The sequence below is a fragment of the Pinus tabuliformis genome, chromosome 6 (assembly GCF_031772625.1).
Source record: "Pinus tabuliformis cultivar Carrire ecotype Pingquan chromosome 6, CPIR1, whole genome shotgun sequence".
Classification (NCBI taxonomy): Eukaryota; Viridiplantae; Streptophyta; class Pinopsida; order Pinales; family Pinaceae; genus Pinus; species Pinus tabuliformis.
The window spans coordinates 1,534,590,874-1,534,603,391 of NC_142292.1; the positions used below are offsets into that span (position 1 = coordinate 1,534,590,874).

A 12,518-nucleotide genomic window follows, 5' to 3' on the forward strand; every position below is an offset into this window, starting at 1 on the left:
TTTGGGCATTGTTATTCTTACTACATATTCCGAGAATATCCTTAAATCTGAAGAATAAGAGAGAGAAGTCAATTATTTGATCTCTTGACAGTCAAATTTCATGATATTTCTGGAATCTGCAATCAACATAAATCCAACACAATTATTTTGATATTACTCTCCTCAAGCCACCTCTACCTCACCTTCAAACACACTTGTCAGCCACAACAAAGTCATAAGCAATGAGCATACCTAATGCAGCAAAATGTGTTCATAGCGAAACAAGGATATGAAAACTGATCATAGTTTGAAAGAACAAATTCTAGGATATCCAAGGTGAATGTTCTCTACAAATTGTTGATGCACAATCATGTAGCAGATCCACCTACGGCAAGAGTTGTGAGGCTTCAAATAGAAAACGATTGAGCTTTCAATTGGTGTCCAAGTCCAGTGTTGCATCTTAGATTCACAACCAAATTTGACGGCCTCAATTCTGATGATAGTAATGACATGGCCAAAGAGTTGGAGCAACTGTGCGGTTGTACTAGAAGAAATCAGTCACAGATTTTCTAGATCAAATAAATTGGCTAAGAACCAAGAACCATTAACCAATCATTGATATGTAGTGAGAATCACAAATCTGATCTCCTCGATCTGAATCCTCACCCTTAAATTATGTTTAAAATGATAGATCTGGGCCACAAGATGCATAATGCAGAGATATTCGTACAAAAATTGGGTTTTGGAAATTTGATTTGGTCATAGAAGGAACATACTGCCGTATAAGGTATGGATCATTAGATTCAACAAGGGTGTTGATTGATTTCCAAATGTCAAGCATTACTCAACACCATTATTAACAGAGTACATGTCTATAATATTTTGCCTTTCAAAGGAAAGTTCTGTCTTGGATTCCTTTTGTGGTCACTGGATCCCTTTGTTAGAATTAATGACTTTGAATACAAATGATTCCTTAAATACTCACGAATTTGTTTCAAAATGCCTGGATCAAACCCAACCCTTTTTTAATAATAAATGAGAACTCTGGCATCAATCTATAGATCCATCCAGGTACCATTTTCTTGGACACTAGACTCTTCTATTTTCTCTTTTAACAATTGCCATGGAGCATTTCCATGATGTAATTCAAGATTCTGGAAAACTATCATGTTGTATGCTATACGCCATATGTTTTGTCATTTTAATTGTTGTGATAGCATAGGATATAAAGGCAAGAGTTTGGGACAACATATTATTTTTGTAACGTTTTTATTTTTTGAAATAGGATTTTCCAAAGTAGCTAATTTTTTATGGATCATAAGAAGCTAATTTTTTATGGATTTTCCAAAGCAACTAATTTACAGCAAAATGTCTTTCAAATTCAAAGCTCAACTGATTAAGGTAATTATTGTGTTTAGGAACTTCAATTTCAAAGTTCCACTTAATGTAATTGTGTTTAGAAATTATGGAAAATGTCTTGCACTTCAACCATGGATATATGGTTGAAGTGTCTAATGAAATAATTGGAGTGTATTCATTCATGGAGATGATTACTGTGTGCAGATTAAGTTAGAAAGGGAGCCCATGAAATTGTTCATGGAGAATGAGATTGAAGAACTGCAAAGAAGCCCTTGGCTGAAATTGAGAGTGAGAAGGTTAATAAGGATGATATAGATGTACGCCTGAAGTGGTTGGATCTCTTTCACCGAAGAAAGCATCAGTGTAGGTGCCCTAATTCAATTCCTCTAGGCTATGCCTTCACCTAAAGTTTTGGGTTTTTTTTGTTATTTGATCACTGTGAGCCAAACAATTTTTGGTTCTTTGTTGGTTTTTGAAGATGGGAGATTCATGATGACACTTAAGATTCTGAATGGAGTGACTACCAGTCTCCAAACTCGATTTTTGGCAAGCATGATTGAAAAATATGGAGCAGAGGGATGCGCAGATATAACGACTTGGCATAATTGGCAAATTCGTGGAGTTATGTTGGATGACGTACCTGCCATATTGAAAGGGCTGAAGGAGGTTGGATTGTCAAGCTTGCAGAGTGGAATGGACAACGTTAGAAACCTTGTGGGCAATTATTTAGCAGGGATTGATGCTAATGAAATCATTGACACAAGGCCATATACAAAGGTTCTGACTGACTACATTGTCAACAATGGCAAGGGGAATCCATCCATAACCAACCTATGAGTGCTAAAGTAGATTCTGTTGGTACCATTCATTTTGGATGTTGAATTAAATTGTGTAATGGTCAGCTTCTTTTCATTTTGTTTTGGGAAATAAACAGATCTTTTCCAGAGAAATAGGTATATTTTTTTTGAGTTTAAGACAATGTTACATAGGGATCTCTTTTTTGAAACTTTTGTTGGTGAGTCTCCAGATTCTAAATTCAAGAGGTCGTAGGTATATTTCTTCTTTGGGAAATAGGATCCTTTTTTTCAAAACTCTTCTTAGGGGTCTCTAGATTCTAAATTGAAGAGGTCATTTGTTCTGGCAGGCCACGTAAATGGAATGTCTGTGTTGTGGGTACACATGACTTGTTTGAGCATCCCCACATCAATGACCTCGCCTACATTCCTGCAATGAAAAGTCGGAGATTTGGTTTCAATCTGCTCATTGGTGGATTCTTTAGTCCAAAACGCTATGAAGAAGCAGTTCCACGTGATGCTTGGGTAGCTGGAGAGGATGTTGTACCAGTATGCAGAGCCATTTTGGAGGCTTATAGAGATCTGGGCACCTGGGGAAATCACCAGAAAACTCGAATGATGTGGCTGATTGATGAGTTGGTAATGCAACAATTTCTGTCACAGAATTTAACTGATTTATTGTTACTATAACATTATTCACTATGCATATCCTTAATAATTGCTACTAGGAAATATGTACAATTACCTATTAATATCACCACTAAACTAGACATCAAATTGGTGTATATCCCCTTGTTTGTAAGACAAGGAACCAGTGTTTATACAACTCCTTTGTATTAATTCAAACTTATATTGATTCAAACATATGTACACCATTTAGAGACAGATGTACATGTAGTCAGTATCATTAGGGCTTTTGATATTTTAGATAAGCCAGATCCTTTATATTGCCAGAATTGCCAATATTTGCAAGAATTTGGTATGCTCAGCATATTGTTTCAAGGAATTTGTCCTGGAAATTTGAAGGGAAAATAAATGTTTTGGGAGTTGGTTGGGAGCCATATTTGGACCTTTCCCTCACTTCAATGATAGTTAGGATATCTTCCTAATTCTATCAAAAAATTTCTTTAGGAAGGGATTAAGACTCAATGAGACTATGGAATAGGAAGAAGGGTTCTTAGTTGAAAAGATAGCTTGAAATTTACTCCACATGCTTTATATCCACATGCTTTATATCTATGGAAACACTACTATATTGGAGTTTAGTAAGTTATTATTCTAAAATATGGTATCTTTAATATACAACTAGAGGTGAGCATACCTAATCAGAAGGATTGGTGATAGTATATGACAAGCACTTGCTTGCTATGAAACCAATAAACTACATTAAGGGATATGAGTTACCTCCCAGATAGTTAGAAGGATTAGCAATATTCAGACAATTTAGGTGAGAATGACAGATGGATAAAATAATTTCAAACCATATTGAAGTTGGAACATCTTTCAAGTCCCAAGTTTTAGGGTAGTTTGTAATCAATTAGTCCTTAGTTGTCAATGCAATTCATAAAATATTAAAATAGGGTTAACCAATGGTTTTCTTACATTTTAAACAAATGAAATAGTGAAACATGTCTTTTAAAGTTGTAGATTTCGTTGAGTGCTATGGGTATGGACCAATTTAGAATAAACAAACTTCATGCTTGGTCAGCTCAACTAGAAGGTGGCAATTTCAAGAGATTTATTGATTGTAAAAGAAATGGCAAGGAAATATAAAGCATTATTTTTCTCACAGGGATCACTTTTCTATAGAGAATGTAATGTATGGAATACTTTAATGCTACATCAACCAGCCTCTGCCTTGTAGAGTTGATAGAGTCTAAAGTTGATCTAGTTGCAAAATTTGCAACCAAAATGAGTTTGTATAAAAAATATATGGATTCCATGGAGTTTGGAACTAAGGTAGATATGTTGGCTATGCTTACCTATCTCACGGGAGAGATAAAATTGCAATATCCCCTTGCTAATTAATGATTTCATCAGTTTAAGCATATTGTTCTTTATTGCAAGAAAGAATGTACCATTATCATAATTACACTGCAAGGCAAGAAGCAATATATACTTGATTTCTTCCTAGTATAAGTGAGAGGTATTTCAAGTTGGAAAGTCTAGCAGAAAGAATGATACAACGTAGTCAAGGGAGAAATCCAAAAGCTCGTAAGTATTGGGTGACAACATTCAACCAAAGGATGATAGATTTCAAGGTTTTTAAAAATAAAATGAGTGTGACATTGACATCCAAGTTAGGTTTTCCAAGTTCTACACAAGTGAAATTCCAACTCTGCAAAAGGAAAAGAGCCCACAAAATCCAAGATCTTACCTTATTATTATACTCGCTAATCTTCTCCTAGAGATTACGCACTTCAGCCTGCAAATCAAATTGTTGTTTATTCAGGGGCAAGATGTTTTGCTGCAACTTCTTAATTTCAGCCTCTAGTGCTTAAGTTAGAGGCTTCTTTGATGGTCACTCTACCTCAATTTATTTTAATTATTGTTCCAACTCAGATCCAATAAAAAAGAATAAATATGCAAATCTAAGCTAATTAAATTTACAAAAAAATTTGAAGCAAAGCAATTATTTTTCATATGAGAATTTGGGCAGAAAAACCTCGATGTTCGTCTCTTCTATCAGTAATTCATTTTCAAGTTCCTTGTTGCATTCCATTATTGACTGGCTTACCCCTAACAATTTATTTTCCTTGAGTACGAAGAAAAAAATTCAAAACACATTAAAGCCAATATACACGCTACCACTAGGATCTCGTAACATACAATGTCCATCTCACCTATAGCAGCAAAAATTGATTAGAGCGCCAAAGAAATTGATGGTACGCTAGTGATTGGGCTTGAAAATGTCCTTCAAAGAGAAATCATCGGATCCCATATCTTACATTATCTTTGGAATTTTTCAAATATAATTAACATTTCCCACAGTTTCTCTATGTGGCTCCTCATTTTGCAACACATCCAAATCACAGAAGATTAGTAATTTCATCTTGTTCCTGCATGTAGATAAGAAAAAATAAACCCTAACCTCTAAATCATGCCCTCATTTGCATGAATTCAAATCCAAAAATGTAGATGCATACATCCATAGAAGCCCTGTGCCTGGGTCATGTATTGAGTGAAGCAATGACATATATGGAGACGATATCGGGGTTTGATTTTAGAAGTTGGTTGTGGAGATGGTATCAGGGTTTGATTTCAGAAGTTGGTTGTGGGTAACGAGCTGAACCAAAACTCTATTAAACTACTGACAACGTCTTTTACAATCAGGATAAGAAATGAGAGAAGCCAAGCCTCTCTGTATTTCTTCTTTATCGACTCTGTTTCCCTCCCTTAGCTAATTGCGCACGGAGGTAATGCATGGTGATTTTCAAATTTTTTGTTTCCCACCCTTATCGATTATGCATGGAGGTGGTCTGATAGAAAAGTCGTGTTTTAAATTTGAAACCACTTTGTTTCCCTCCCTTAGCTGATTGTGCATGAAGGTAATGCGTGGTGGTTTTCAAATGTTTTGTTTCCCACCCTTATCGATTATGTGTGGAGGTGGTCTGATAGAAAAGTCGCGTTTTAAATTTGAAACCACTTTGTTTCCATCCCTTAGTTGATTGTGCACGAAGGTAATTTGTGGTGGTTTTCAAATGTTTTGTTTTCCACCCTTATCGATTATGCGTGGAGGTAACACATGGTTAGATAATGGTTGTCAAATGTTGTAAATAGGGGTGGAGTTAAGCCATAAATCATTTTGATTTCTAAATTTTATTTTTATTTTGGGAGGGATAAAATTCTAATTTTTAATTTTTTTAGGGATAAATTACTTCTATATTCCTAGTCATATATGACAATTTATCTCATTTTAAAATGTGTTTGGTGTAATTAATAATATATGTGGATAAATTTAAGGATTTAATTAAAATCAAATTAGAATAATAATATATTTATATTGCGAATAATAATTATTTATTTATTTTGTTCATAAAGGGTGTGTATTACATTATATCTTAGATTTTCCACAATTAAGTTATTTGGTCATGTTTATGTCATGCGTACACTATTGCATGCATCTCTTCTCTCAATAAGAAGTCATTGAGCTCTCATACAAATGAGACCTCTAACATTGCGTCCTAATGCCAAATACTCCCACAAGCATTGATTGTCCTTCATGTGATCAAAATATGACCCTCCAATGGCAAGGAGCTTTGCTTCTTCTCCACTAAGTTCCTATGCTTTTCCTTCAACAATAGCCTTCCAATAAAGTAGGTTGAGCCTTGTGTGACATAACTGCTTGTGTCGATGCGGTGAAACCACAAGGAGAGCACTCATATTATGTGTGACCTTGTTTTTTATATATATATATATATATATATATATATATGGGAAAATTCCATAGACTTCACCACCATTTATGGATGGTAACTTAGGTAGACCATCACTACCCAAGTTCCAAGCATATTTCCCCTAGAAGACCAACAAAATTGAACCCCTGGCCTCACCAAAATGGGGAGAGAGATCTCACATCTTACTCATGGCTATTGAAACTAACCCTTAAGGCTACAAGACGCTTAGCCCATCTTTGGAGAATAATCAATGGAATAGTAAATTAGTGATATTATGTTGATCCACACACACATCTAATGTGGATTATGTCTAACCCTCTACATTAGAGCCACCCAAGGGTGCTAATTACTTTTCGTCCCCCACAACACTTAGCATTTGATCCTCATCCATGCATTTGATGAGATTTGTAAACATAATCATTGTCAATGAAAGGGAAGCTCCTCACTCCAAGGCATTCTTCTCAATGCTTATGTGCTTCATTTGTTGTTCAACCCTACTCCAATCCTCTCTCCTTTACTTTGTGTTATATCCCTCACAACAAAATTTTATTACATAAACATTGAAGATAAATGAAACATCTGCCCACTTGCGTTCCATTTGGCATTTCAAGCCTCCATGCATTCAACATGGCTCTCCAACCCAAACTTATTTTATATCATAAACACTATGTTTTACCATTGTTCTATTAGATTGATGTTGGCAGAAATAGAAATAAATGGGATTCAAGGATGTTCTTTTGACCTAGAGAATGTGGCTTATTTCCCAAGATGTTACCCAAAGGCCACACTTTCTCACTATTATATTTCAAGAATTTGGAATTCATCTTAGGCTAGTTGATTTCTACTCGGGATACCTCCTTCATCACACCACTCATTTAGTGTTCAAAGGAAACAATTAGAAATAGTTGCAGTTGTCATTTTGAGATCTTGGGTTTCATTATCATGGGTTACCATTCATTGGGCCTTATTTTCCTTTCTTCACCTTTTTCTTATATCTAGGACTTAGGGAATGAGGCTTTCATTAGTTTTGAACAACTCATAGATATAACATTTACATGAATTTGCACTTCAACCTTAGAGTTTAAACTTAGATACATCGCACTAGTGTATCTTTAATGATTTTGGCTTTCAATTTTTTCTTTTATTTCATCACAAATGACAAAAGGGGAAATAATTTGCCACAAATCTATGAATGCTTAATCATAAAGGTGTCACCTGAGGAAAATGAATGAATATCCTATAGAATGACATGGGATAAAATTTGACTAAGGGAAATAAGGGTACAATAATATTGATGTGTAGCACCTATTCAAATCACCAAGTATATTCCCAAACCATCAAGATGACACACTTCTTTGAGTAAAATTATGAAACACCATGGGACAATCCAACTTAGAACTTATAGCCAAAGCATCAAGAGTTAGAATAGATTGCTTAAGTGATCACAATAAAAATAATACACATTGAATATATCATATACACATGGATCATACATATCAAGCTAAATGTGGTAGCTAAAGCAACCTCTTCCTACACCTAGGGTCCTAGATAGCCAAGGAAAGGTGTCATCAAACCAATGATAAATCCATGAGTTACATATAGATGTATATACCTCAGTTGGAAAATGATCAATGTGAAAATAATCCCAGAGGCTAAGATGACAATGAAAATTTATAAATTTCCTCTAAAAACCCATATATAAAGTGGGGTAACAGGTCCTATGAAATCCAACCTATAATTTTCAATGGGAAATCCTCAAAAGTATCTTTGAAGAGATATGTAACATTGAGGGCCAAGATGAGGTATGAGACCTCACCAATTTGATAGTTGAAGAATTTTTAATCTTGGTTTGTCAATTTTGGCCCTAAGTAGGCAAGGAAACATGGAAGGAGGTGACCCCCTTAAAAGAGTTCAAATGGGGAATGGAACATAAGGCCTTATATAAAGATCTAAATCCAAGAACCCCCCTCATAAAAATAGCTAGACATGTATTGAAAGAATGTAGATAATGAACCATCCAAATATTGATAGATACAATATAATGTCCCTTGAATCTCATAATAAATGGGGCTTCTACATATGAGCTGACCCTCTAACTCTATCTCATGTATATGGAAAAGATAGCAGATGTTATTGAGAAGAGGAAGATCATGATGATTAGTTTCAACTTGATGCTAATGTAAACCCACTTCAAACACAACAAGGGGAATCTAAGAGCAACGTCCAATGCTTTGGTGCGTATGTGGGTTAAACAATAACATCCCATCTCATATGCATGAAGTGTATCGAGAACAAATCCATCTTAGAGTCGAGGCCATGAAAAGATGAAGTCCAAGTAAACTGAATGTATTGTCTATAAAAAACCTCTGTAACAACGTGACAGAAGCATATGATAATGAAATTTACGTTGGAGGTGTATATCGCTTGAATTATGTTACAACTCTAATCTCTCCCCCACAAAGATGTGTCATTGTTGGCTTGAGGGGGCCAGACCCAAGTTCGGAGTTATTTAGCCAAACAAATCCCTACCTTACTGGCCCTTTCGTCATCAGACCGTGGAGCGCAGATTTAACTCTCACCCGAATTAGTATGGGGGATGTTGGAACTAAGCTTCCGCACCCTTGAGATGTTTGAGGTGTCGATTTAGTCCAACTGTGCCTACCTTCGCACAGGTCACTTCGCACACTGTCCTAACCTTCAATACCCTCGCGATATGTCATAATCACCTTTGCACAACCCTAACTAGGGGCTGAGATGCTTTCGCGCTACTATGGCAGCGGCCTACGATATTTCCCCAAATTACACTGCATATCTTACTTATCTTCTTACCGATCTTAGTTAACTTCGCGTAAACAAATATTCTATCTGGTATTCACTTAATTAACATAGTTATATACATTCACGCATGATATAAACAGTATAAGTGCAATTCACACCCAATACATCCAATGCATAAAACAAGAAATCAATACACAGAAATGATATAAACTTATTTTTATTAATGCTTCCAACTGTTACAGACTTGACTCGCACTGCGCGCTCAGCTGCAGGGGTCTGCGCACTTAGCTGCAGACTACTAGGCCTTTGTGCACTCAGCTGTAGAGCCTTCTCCTACTCTACGACCCAAAACTAGACTTTACACTTCAAATGTGACTCAACTCTTCATCCTTAAATCTCCTTAGCTAATTTATTTACTTAAAGCCTCACTCTATTTATACAATCCCATGGTCCACGGACCATGGGTAGATCTCTACAACCGAAATTAAATTACAAAATTAAGGGCAGACAACCCTATGACTCATTTACAAGCTACGCGCTCCGTGCCCACAAAATGTGGAGTCTATACATCAAAGTTATCATTTTTGACCAAAATTTGGGCTCTAAGCCCCAAAACTTCCCTTAGGGGATCCTGCACCCAATAGGCCCCCAACACAAACATCATGACTTGCCCTTGAGTCACCCTGTCGGTGTGGAGATCTTTGCGTTAAGACCTCCCAACTCTGCTTGGATCACTGCAAGATCGGCAGCGCACTGAGCGACTGTCTGCTCGACTTCCTGGATGCATTGTTCAGAGACCGCTGTGGCTGAACTGCTTCCCTGAACCTATTCTTGTGTTCCTTGCATTTGCACGAGCTCTACTTCAATAGAGGTTGTAATGACATATGCCTCATCAATCCACGACTATAAGAGCGCCTTCAAAACTATTTCTTTATGTCGAGCAGCATCCACCTGCTCCTTGAGCGCTTTCGCTTGCTACCTCCACGCGAGCCTCTGTGTAAGGAAAACCATTTGCGCAGTCCCTTTTACTTCAACATATTTATGTTGTAGCTTGTGTGCCTCTATTTCTAGGCGTTGTATGTTCGGGTCCTCTTGCAGAGTAGTGAGAACCTCGAATGACTACTCAAACAACTTTGTGCAGTCTGTCACTGCACTGTTGACCTCCACTATTGCTATTGTAATCGTGATAACACACTTTTCCTTAACCTCTGGAGGAGTTGAAGGATGTGACTTCAATTGTAGTTTGACTATTTGAATGTTTAGTTTGAGCTGAACCCTAACCATCTCTTCCTTTGCCTCATGCACCCCTGATGCTAGTTTCCGAAAGCGCACCTCCGCTGGTTCTTCTGCTTGGATGGCTAGCTCTGGGACCATCTGGAAGGCTTCCTCGACCACTTGCACTAGCTGTCAGTTCTGTGCCACTACCTTGTCACGCTATAGGCTCAACTATTCAATGTTGATGTGTTACTCGCTCATGACATGGAGCGCGCGACCCTTCCTGGCTCGCAGTTCCATAGTAACTCCATTTTGCAAAACATAGAGTGTCTCCTGAGGGAGCACAGCCAAATTGTTGGCTTGTTGGGGCCTAACCCAAGTTCGGATTTAATTAGCCAAACAAATCCTTGTACTACTAGCCCTTTCGGCAACAGTCCATGGAGCACAGACTGAGGTCTCACCTGAAGTAGTATGGGGGGGTGCTGGAACCAGGTTTCCGCACCCTTGAGATGTCTGAGAGGTTGAATTGGTCCAACTATTAATCCGTTCGTGCATGTTACTTCGCGCACTTCCCTGGCCTTTGCACACTAATATACTTTCGTTCGCACAACCCTAACCAGGGGTTGTGGGGCTTCCGCGTTGCTGGAGCAGCACTCTGCGCTATTCCCCTAAGTCACACCTGAGATCTTATTTATCTTCCTATAACAGTTAATTATCTTCATGTAAATAGGTGCCTTACATTATATTTATATATACAACACCTATAAGTTCGCATAGAAAATAAACAGTACACTTGCAATTTATACCCAATAAAATAGGAAAATATACACATAAATATGGTAAACTTCTCTTTGGTAATTCTTCCAACGGTTACAGACTTGACCTACCCTGCGCACTCAACTGCAGGGGTCCACACACTCAGCTACGGACTACTAGGCCTCTGTGCACTCAGTGGCAGAGCCTTCTCCTACTTTATGACCCAAAAACACACATTACACTTCGACTCAATCTCTTAGACTCCTCATGCTTCTTTTCTATCTATTCTATCTTTTACACTTAGAGCCTCGCTCTATTTATACAATCCCATGGTCCGCGGACCAGGGGTAGGTCTATCAAGCCGACCTTACATTACAAAAATGAGGGTGGACAACCCTGTGACTCTATTATGACTTTGCGCTCCGTGTCCACAATTCGCGGGGCTTTTACAAAGGACTTAGTCAAAACTTGGGCTTTAAGCCCCAGAACATGCCTTAGGGGGATTCCATGCCCAACAAGCCTCCAACACAAACATTATGACTCGCCCTCGAGTCACTCTGTCGGTGTGGAGATCTTTGCATGGAGTCCCTCCAATTATGCTCGAACTGCTGCAAGGTCCGCAACGCACTAAGCGGCTACCCACTGGATCTCTTGTACGCATTATTTTGAGATAGCGGTGTCAGAACTGCTTCCTTGCATCTGTGCTTGTGTCCCCTGCATTTTTGCGAGCTTGCCTTCAATTGTCGCTGTGATGGTGAAGGCCTCGTCGATCCAAGGCTGAATGCGCGCTTTCAGGACTGCTTCCTTATGCTGTGCTACATCCACCTGTTCTTTCAGCGCCTTGGCCTATTGCATCCGCACGAGCTTCTGAGTGAGGGCCACTATCTGTCCAGTTCCTTTGACACTGTCATACTGCTGCTGGTGTTCACACGCCTCTATCTCTAAGCACTGGATGTTGGGGTCCTCCTGCAAGTTCGTGAGGACCTCAAATGACTCCTCTAACATTCGGGTGCAGTCCCTTACTGCACTATCGATCTTGTCTAGTCCTGCTGTAATAGCGCTAGCGCACTGTTCTCTTACTTCCGGAGGTTTGGACGGCTGCACCTTCAACTGCAGCTCTGCGATCTGAAGGTTTAGTGCCAGCTGAACCTTAGTCATTTCTTCTCACACCTCATGCACTCTTGCTGCTAGCCTATGGATGCGCGCCTCTACTGGTGTGTTTGCTGGGATGGCTAGCTCA

General features: G+C 38.3%; 1 pseudogene; it reads left to right on the forward strand.

Moving 5' to 3' along the window:
• The first annotated feature begins 1,347 nt into the window (after nt 1-1,347).
• LOC149264577 (ferredoxin--nitrite reductase, chloroplastic-like) lies at nt 1,348-2,822 on the forward strand (annotated as a pseudogene).
• Nucleotides 2,823-12,518: the final 9,696 nt, after the last annotated feature.